Below are 9,355 nucleotides of genomic sequence, written 5' to 3' on the forward strand. Positions count from 1 at the left end.
CTCATCTATGCCAGCATTTGCCCCAGCTGCATGTTAGGGGGGAACCAGCTTTTACAGGCTGACCACACATTTGGGTGCAGATCCAGGCAAATCCAGGCTGGTGGAATGGGTAATGTGGCACCATAACAGGGTGATTGCACCCCCTTGGAGGCCCTGAGCTGTGATCTCAGACCTGCTGAAGACTCGTCCTGGCATCACATTGCCACAGAGGGTTCCCCCCCCACACCCCGGTTTTGAGCACCAAACTCTCACTTTTACTGGAAAGCCAAGCTCCCAGCCACTCCAAACAAAGACTGTTGCCTCCAGCCCCGAGCCAGCTTCCCTGCCCCTCCGGCAGCCCTACAGCATCAGGTTTCTGTGCTTTCTTTGCCAGAGGGCAGGTACAGCATTAAGACATCACAGCAAGCCCCAGCAGGCTGGGCTGGAGCCAGGCTCCTGCATTAAACGCCGGCCCTGTCAATGAATAACCTACAAAGCACCAAGGGCTCTATAGCCCAGCTGTCAGGCACATGCATCTATTTTGCATTCACCCAAAGGAAAGCACATCAAAAATCCACTGCAAACGGCTGTGCAGCCTTTATACGTGCCCAGGAGGAGCCCACCCTGGGTACTCAGAGACGTGCCCCAGGGAGGCGTCACTGCCCTCGTGGTTATTAGCACAGCAAGGGATGCGCTGCCAAAGGAAACATCCCTGGGCGCTTGTACTCTGCCATAATCGTACTGGAGTCACTTTGTTGTTCTTTGAACAGCCTTGGACAGAAGCAAGGGAGAAATCCAAATTATTAAACCCCTTAATCACTTCTTGTCACCGAGCACAGGGAGAAATGACAAGGCGGTAAGCGGCAGGGACAGCTGAGAGACCCAAGACAGGGTGAAGATGAGCAGCCAGGGAAGGTCCCCAGTGGACCCGGCCACTTGGCCACCACCTGGGCAACCACACCAGGTCTGTGAGACTTCCAGGGGCTGCTCGGTCCCCACCTCTCACTCACGTTTTTTTTTGTCCCAGTGCCCACCTCCACTGCGAGCATCAGGGGGACAGCAGCACTGCTCTCCTGTGCAGGGCCGTTATCGGGATGCGAGCGCTGAAGGCTGCAAGACGGCGAGACATTACTATGGTAACGGGACTGCTGCGTACCTGAGACAGCCTGGGAGGATAGGGCCTCCATAAAAAGAGCAGAGAGGTGCAGAAAAATGGGAGACCTGTTCTAACTCCCGCCTGATGGGAGCAAGCACCGTGCTGTCACCCAGCCTGAATATGGGATAAAACGCAAGACAAAACCCTGCTCAGGAAGGAAAGACAGACACGGGACAGCCGGCAACACCCTACGGGGTGGGAAACTAGCAGAGAAGCCAACAAGCTGGTCTTCACTTAAGGAGAAGGTGTCCCCAGGCTCATCTGCTGCAGAGCACATTAAACCAGCCTGGGTACCAGCACCAAGGAGGGAAGAAGGATCAGGCAAAGGAGGTGGTGAGAGAAATGTGGTTTGAGACCCATGGGTACCCTGGAGGGTCTGGGAAAGGTACAGCTTGTCCCTTGCATGGGGACACCTGCAGACACGTCCCATGGCTTTGAAGGCTTCAATTCCCCACGTAACCCTTCGTTCCTCCGGCCACAGGTTCACAGGAGCATCCGATGTTCAGTCATTGGGACCAACCTTCTTGGCAGCTCAGGCCACTCCATCTTCCCAAGTTCCCCAATAACTCACGTGGGAATGAAACATCTCTCTGAAAACCATCGAGTCTCCGCAGGAAAACCCACCCCTTCCCTAAGAGGTTTGCTCACATGGTTAATCACCCTGCCTGCTTGAAGCACAAGCCTTGTTTCTCATCCAGTTCCCTCCTGTGTCTCTCTCCACTGGACACTTTGCTGCTCTAGAGATGCTCACACTGAAATAAAGTCACCTCACAGCCATCTTTCTGAGGAGCTGAATGGCACAAACTCTCTCCCCCCCCCCCCCCCCCCAGTCAGACATTTTCTCCTGTTCATCCTTCACTGGAGGAGCAGCATAAAAGAACCTATCCTATGCTCCCCTTCCAACGTGAGATGCTTAGTAAGTTGGTTTTATTCTCCTCACCTGCACAAAATTGCTCACACAGGTGCTTCAGGGTTTGCAGAGGGGGCATTTTTATCGTTTAGTCATCAAAGGTTTTCAAATCCCTTAATTATATGCAATTCATAGTGGTTTGAAGAAGCAGAACAGCATCAGCAGCTTCTGTAACAATCGACACAAAAGCGTCTTCCAAGTGTCTCTTTTATGTGGTTTTGCCCATAATCGTGGCAGAGAGATAAAGTTCTGTAATTTATTTCCACTAATATAGTCAGGCAGCAATTGATGTTTTTATGAGGGTGAATATGTCTGTGGGATGTGCTAATGTTTATAGGCTGGTAAATTTGATTTATATAGAATAGTCAGTGCTGCTATTGGTAAAGACCCAGTGTTTCCAGGAGAGCTAATATGATTTGCATTGATTAGATTAATATCAATTAAGCGCTCTTTGGTTTGCAGAGCACAGATGGGTGATTTCCACCTGCTCCAGCCCCAGCAGACGAAGGTGCTCTTTGGTTTTGCAAGCACAGAGCAGGTGTTTGAGTTGAGCAAGAACGAAGCAGAAGGGATTTTGTTGCTCTTGCTTTGCTGGGTGTCCCAGGAAGCGATGGTGTCCGAGGCCCAGAAATACAGCTCTGCTCACACAGGAGGAAGTGTTGGCTCCTAAAATGATGCAGTTTAATGGTAAGGATGCAACATGGGCATGCACGTCAGGGTGCAGGACAGGACCATCCTCCTCACCCCCCCCCCCCCCCGTCTGCAGCCAGGGAAGGTGCAGAAGGGTTTTCATGGCTGCGGCAGCACCATTTGCATTCATAAACCATCCCATCGTGGTGGTGTTTCAGTGCCCTCTTGTGCCCAAGCACGAAGCGTTTGTGGAGGGGCTGATGCTGATGCGAAGTCCCTCCAGTGGCAACGGGTGGTTTGGGGAAGAGGGGAGGTTTTCCACTGGGATCGGCACCTCTGGCATGCTCCTGACCTAATGCTATCCCGTGAAGGGATAAAAATGAAAAGAAAGAGGGGGAAAAAAAAGGAGAGAGAGAGAGAGATTTAATCTGTTTAAATACCAGGTGCCTAGGAAGGTGAGGGTGGCTTGGGGTCACTGCCTGTGCAGACGGAGCACAGTGGGGCAGCCCGTCGCTGCTGGAGCGGCATGGGGGGAAGCGATGGGGCTGGAAATGATGCTGGGGCTCTGCTGGGGGACCTGGCTCACCTGCCAGCAGGGGTGCAGCTTCCCAGCTCTTGGTATCTGAAATTTTCAGCATTAACAAGTGGTTTTAAGCCGATACTCTCAAAGCTTCTTGGCTGAGACGTGCCGCAAAACAAGGGATTTGTGCCAGCTCCATCCCACAGTACCAAGTGCCACGTGGCTGAGCTGCCTGCCGAGCCCAGCCTTTGCCACCCAACGCACGCGGACAGAGGGGACCAAGAGCAACTGTCCCCAGCCTCCAGGCAGTGTGACCCATCCCAAGCCCATCACAAAACCCTTTAGCAGGGATGGAGTTTGACAGGCTCCAGAGTCAGCCTGAAAGCTTACATTCACTGAACAACGACGCCGCGGTGAGATGACAAATTAAATCTCATTACAGCCCGGAGAAGGTTAAACTGGAGTCATCTTCCCAGCATCGGTTTAAACCCCTCCTGACAAGGAAGCCTTCCCTGCACAGGTAAATAATTTAAAACCTGGTTCCCTGGCTGATAACTCAAATCCTGACCGTGTGTGTTGTGGGCAGGGCTGTGTCAGGGCTGGACCCAGATGGAGCTGGGATGGATTGGGGCAGGCATGTGCTTACAGGCACTCATGGCTAGATGGAGATTTTGCAGCAGCCAGCTCGAGAATCACCTGAAAAGAAAGGTTTCTTTCCAAAATGAGAAACATACCTGCTTGGGTGGGGGGGTTGGTGACCTCTGAGCCTGCTTGCCACAGCACCCGCATGGCTGGGAGACTTCCAGCAGCAGCCAGCTCAGGCTGTGGAGCCCTGAGATGTAGAGGGGCACCACGAAGCCCGTGGTCCTACAGCCAGGAGGGGAAATCATCCCTAACGAACAAATGGCAGGGCTCAGAGCGGGACAGAGCAGGCTTGTACCCAGCCGCCTGCAAGATGCACGTGGCTGGAGGCTGTGGGTGCGATGTAGCCCCACAGGGTCTTTACCTGGTGACGGCGTGATCCCAGGCGTGGTGGGAGAGGGCTGTGGCCCCTCTCTTTGGCTTCTTCTTGCACATACGGTGATGTGGTGGAAGATGTGGGATCCAGCCCAGTTGTGGTTTCTGTCATTTTTTTGACAGACACGACCTGTACGCCACCCAAACAGCAGAGATCTGCCCAGAGGTTCATGCAAAACTTTCTGCTCCCTCTAAAAATATCCCCGCAGGCTGGGAAATGCTGCAGCCACCGTCTTCAACGCTGCCACGTGACGGGAGCTGGGGAACCTCTGGAGGTTGTGAAAAGCAATGCTGAAAGATAAGAACACCATCCCTTAGCTGGAACCTTTTCCTTCATTTTTTCCAGCTCTCTCAAGCCTGACTCCAACATGCTCTGCACTAATCAGCTTGGAAGAATGATTTAGTTGTTGTCATTCATCCTCCATCCACATCTCCCTCTTCTGCTTCAGTCCCAGGAGCTCTCAGTGAGGAAGCAGTGAGCTCCCTGCTCCTCAGCTCAGGTTGGAAGTCGTCAGCTCAGGTCCGGATCAGATGAAGCAGAGGATTGCTAATGCTGGAAAAAAGCACAAGGTGTGAAAACAAGGTCTGCAGCCCTGAGAGCAGGGTTTGCCACTCCATCCTAGCAAGGGGACCCTTCTCAGCAAAGTCAGCGCTTTATCTGGCTGAGCTGTTCCAGCTCCTCTCCGTGGCAAGAGAAGGGAGGTTGAGTGGTGACGCCCAGCTTAGGACTTCAAAAACCACCACACCAGGGAGAGATGAGAGCCTCAGGCTCCCAGCTGGGAGACCTACACCTGCGGGAGGTGGCCAAGGAGAAGGTCCAAAGTGGTCTTCACAAGGTGTCCCAAAGGTAGGACCTCCTCGTAAGCTGGGCAGGGGCCGTTCCTTGTGTTGGAGCTCAAATATCAGTGGGCTGAAGTTTTTTTTTTTTTTTTAAAAAAAAAAAAAAGACCTGCTGGGCTTGGAAGGCTCCTTTTCCTCCTGGTCAAGCAAAGGCAGGTTCTCCATTTGCAGGAGATGTCAGCCTGGGGATGTCAGCCTGCACAGCCTTGCTGCTTCACCAGAGCTCATGTTCGTGTCCCGCTTGGGGGATACCCACACAAAGGGCCCTTGGTCATCAGTCCAGACCGGGTCTATGGCTTGTACCCGACAAACTGCTTCAGTCCCCCAAGAAATAAAACGTAACTGGTAGAATTTGCAAAATCTGGATATTTTTACAGACTTGTGCAGTCATCTTGGCCTTTCTTTGACACGACCAAGGCTGCTCACCAAACGATATTTTTCCCTGCTGCCTTCCTCCGCCACCCCTGCCTGTCTTTCCATCTCCCAAGAGTGTGACTGTGATAAGCTAAATATCTCACTTCCATCCCCAAAAGCACAAATTGGCCACTGGCATGGATTTGCAATTTATATGTTAATCGTATCTGCCTCAAGGGACTGTGCTGACCTCCAGACAGGGAGGTTTAATTGAAAGATATGCAAAAGATGCTCCTGACTTTTCATCCAGAGAGGAAGTTCCCTGCAGTCTGTGCTAACAGGCAGCCCGTCCAGAGCAGCACCAAGCCTCGTCTGTGCTGATGAACAGGGCCTCACTAATTAGGCATCAGTTTGTGCCACATGATAGGAAAAGAAGCTGGGATAATTACATTTGCTCCTAGTCGGCAAGGAGAAGGTCTTTTAATCAGCATCCTCTGCGCTTTGACCCTGTGCTAATGATCTGGCACCTGGTGGGTTAGTGGAAAAGTTCAAAATTTGAAGAGGAACTCCAGCAAAGTAAATGTTGGGGCTTCCACACCTCGGAAAATGTCACAGGGGGAAATCAAACTAGTGTCAGAGTAATGAGAGGAGGTGGCGTGGTGCTGGGAGGGTACCGGAGTTTGCCCAAAGCCCAGTGGGCTCCTTATCAGCTCCCTGAGCAGAGCTTGCTGCGAGCACCCCATGTCCCATCAGCTCCCCTGGCACCTCCAGGCTCTCAGCACTAAGGGGAAAAGGAAAGCAGGATTTTCCCCCTGGAGATGAATTGAAGCAGGGAAGCAGCGATCAAGCTGCAGGATCTCTCAAGCAATAAAATGATTGCAAAGTGCACCCACCGTGGGCCTGGAAACCCCCAGGAGATGTTCCTATGCAGCCTGGCTCTGCTTAGCAAGGCCGTGATGCATCAGCAGCCTCTGCCCCATAGAGGGGGCACCAGGCCGGCTGGGATGGAGCATTTACCACCGCAACCGTGTGGAAAAGGTGGGAGAAAAAAGGGAAAAGGAGCAACTTGCAGAAGGTCATTCAGCTGGCCGTGCTCAGCTCCAAGCCCTGGGGATTTCTGTGTGCTCACGGTAAAACAACAGGAACAAAAAATGCGCTGGAAAAGCAATAAAGCTGTAATCCTCCCAATCCTCGCCTTCTCTCCCCGCAAGCCCATAGTTTGTGCAAGGGCCCTGCAGCATCACGGCAGGACGCCTTGTACCTACTGACTGCATTGCAGAGCACACGTGCAGGCAAATTAAATTGCTGTTGTGCTGGCATTTCTTCATTGTAAGCCTTTTGTTTATCTACCTTATTTCCCCAAGTTTATTTGGTTTTAGTGGCATCTTTTACATTTCAGCAAAGGAAAAAAAAAAAAAAAGGACAAAAAAAAAAAAAAAAAAAAGAGGTGATGTTTCTGTCTCTGGTTTCCTTCCTACCAATGAGCAGGAAAAGCAGCTCTGAGCCCTGGAGCATGGCATTCCTATGAGAAAGGAAACTGGTGCCCAGTGTGGCCCATTGTGAAACAAGGTAGGAAAATCAAAACCCAGCATTGCTGCCATCCCATTGAGCTAAGAAGCCACCAGAAACGAGACCATGACAAAGTCCCGCTGAGGTCAAGCCCTGTAGGAGAGGGAAAGGGCTGAAAGGATCCTCTGCTGACCTATTTCTGTGAAGGAGTGTGCTGGCAGGAAGCTCTTCACTGATAACGGAGATAAAAAGAGGCTTCACTGTCACCTTCAGTTTTGCCATTTTGATGTGTCCCAGTGCCTGGACACTGCTGAAGGTGCTGGAGAGGAAACTCAGCATCATTCTTACTGCTCCCAGTGCCTTCACCAAATGGACGCTGTGCAGTTCTGGGCACCGCAGTACAAAAAGGATGTAAAACTGTTGGAGAGTGTCCAGAGGAGGGTGACAAAGATGGTGAAGGGCCTAGAGGGGAAGACACATGAGGAGCGGCTGAGGTCACTGGGCCTGTTCAGCCTGGAAAAGAGGAGGCTGAGGGGAGAGCTCATCACGGCCTACAGCTTCCTCATGAGGGTGGAGGAGTGGAGGGGCAGGCGCCGATCTGTTCTCTTTAGTCACCAGTGACAGGACCCGTGGGAATGGTGTCAAGCTGAGGCAGGGGAGGTTCAGGCTGGATATCAGGAAGAGGTTCTTCACTGAGAGGGTGGTCGCCCACTGGAACAGGCTCCCCAGGGAAGGAATCACTGCACCAAGCCTGTCGGAGTTTAAGAAGCGTTTGGACTGTGCACTTAGTCACATGGTCTGAATTTTGGGGTAGACCTGCATGGTGCCAGGAGTTGGGCTCGATGATCCTTGTGGGTCCCTTCCAGCTCAGGATATTCTATGATTCTATGACTGGGACTATGTGGCACCTGAATTGCCGTGAAATCCTGGAAAACCTCCCCAAAGTCTGGTGGCAGACTTAGTGGGATGGCAGACAGTGACCCAATCCGCACCGAGGTTACGAAGCCGGCCCAGAGGGGGTGTCACGGGGGGAGAGCTCCCAGGCAGGGGGCACAGTCCCTGAGCATGGCTTGGCTCCACGCGTCACTGCTGATAAACGCGGGGTTCGTTTCAGAGAACTAATGTGGTTTGTGTCGATTGGTATTTCAGCCTTTCATGGGATTTCATTAAGGTTTATTAGCGGCTCTATAATTGCCACTGGAGCAGGGCTTCATGTTCTGCTTAATGAAGTGTCAGCCCTTCCAAAGGGAAGACACGGATTTTAATAATGGTGCATGCGGTGGAAGCATGCAGGCAGGGAGGCAGAGCGAGACCCAGGCAAGGATAGCCCCAAGCAGGGAGCACAAAGTGCCCCCAAACCTCCTTTCATCCCCATTTCTTCCAGACGTGGGGGTCTACCACCAGGACTGACTCAAATAGCAGTGATGTGGGAGATGTAATTTAACAGGAAAATTCACTTTTTTGGTGCTTTGCTCCATCTAGTGCTCATGAAGCAAAGCTCAAAGGGGACACCCTGCTTGTGGGGCCTGATTTCTGGGTAAGCAGACCGACAGCAGGGCACTTGGCAGCGTTTCCACATCTCCCCATCTGAGCCCCTCCAGGGACTCCTCACGGCACGGCCACAAAGCAGCTCAGGGCCAGCCCTGACCCCACAAGCTGCAGGGCAGCGACGAGCAGCAGCCTAGCAGCATGGGATGGAAAAGAGAAACAAGAAACAACGAACACCCCTACGTGAACACTGGGATTTTTCGGCCACCCTGTTATGAGGCCCGTCACAGCACGCCGGAGCTGCCAGAGGGCCCCGTCCCCCTCAGGGTGCCCATTTTCACTTGCAGTTCCAGCTGAAGGTCTGTTAAACATCCACTTTATTACTCCCAATCCGGTGCTAGAAGATAAAAAGCCTTTCGCATCCCATCTGGGGGTTGGCCTGGCCGCTGCCCTCCCCGCCACACCACGTGTGGGCCAAAAGGGATGCGGCCGGAGGGCCAGGAGGGCACCGCAGGCCCCGGTGCCGCAGGCCTTGCGCTGCGCGGCCCTCACCCGCGTGGCTGTGCCCGGGGTCGCTCAGTGCCCAGCGCCGCACAAAGCCTTTGTCACGCCCGGGCTGCGCACACGCACGCCCGTGCACACACCTGCACACTGACACACACGCACGTGCCCTCACCCCCACGTCTGAATGCACCCCCACACACACAAACACATGCGTAGGCATGCACACATGTGCACACATACATGCACATGCATGCACTGGTGGACAGCAATGAACACACTCACACACACGTACACACACATGTACACACATACAAACATGCTCACACACGTGTACACACACATGTACACATGTGCATTGTACACACGTACATCGCACGCACATATGCACACATGCACACATACATGTATACCTGCACACACACACACTCAAACACACACACACGCACAC

General features: G+C 52.8%; 1 long non-coding RNA gene across 2 annotated transcripts; it reads left to right on the plus strand.

Annotated features, from left to right (window-relative positions):
• Positions 1 to 2,092: 2,092 nt before the first annotated feature.
• On the plus strand, positions 2,093 to 5,135 carry LOC106046920 (uncharacterized). Of its 2 annotated transcripts, none has more exons than XR_010826289.1 (3): positions 2,093 to 2,732; positions 3,638 to 3,715; positions 4,336 to 5,135. It is a non-coding gene; the product is annotated as an uncharacterized lncRNA (long non-coding RNA). The 2 variants fall into 2 exon arrangements; XR_001213508.3 differs by having other exon boundaries at positions 4,559 to 5,135.
• The last annotated feature ends 4,220 nt before the right edge of the window (positions 5,136 to 9,355 follow it).

Source organism: Anser cygnoides, chromosome 22 (genome assembly GCF_040182565.1).
Source record: "Anser cygnoides isolate HZ-2024a breed goose chromosome 22, Taihu_goose_T2T_genome, whole genome shotgun sequence".
Taxonomy (NCBI): Eukaryota; Metazoa; Chordata; class Aves; order Anseriformes; family Anatidae; genus Anser; species Anser cygnoides.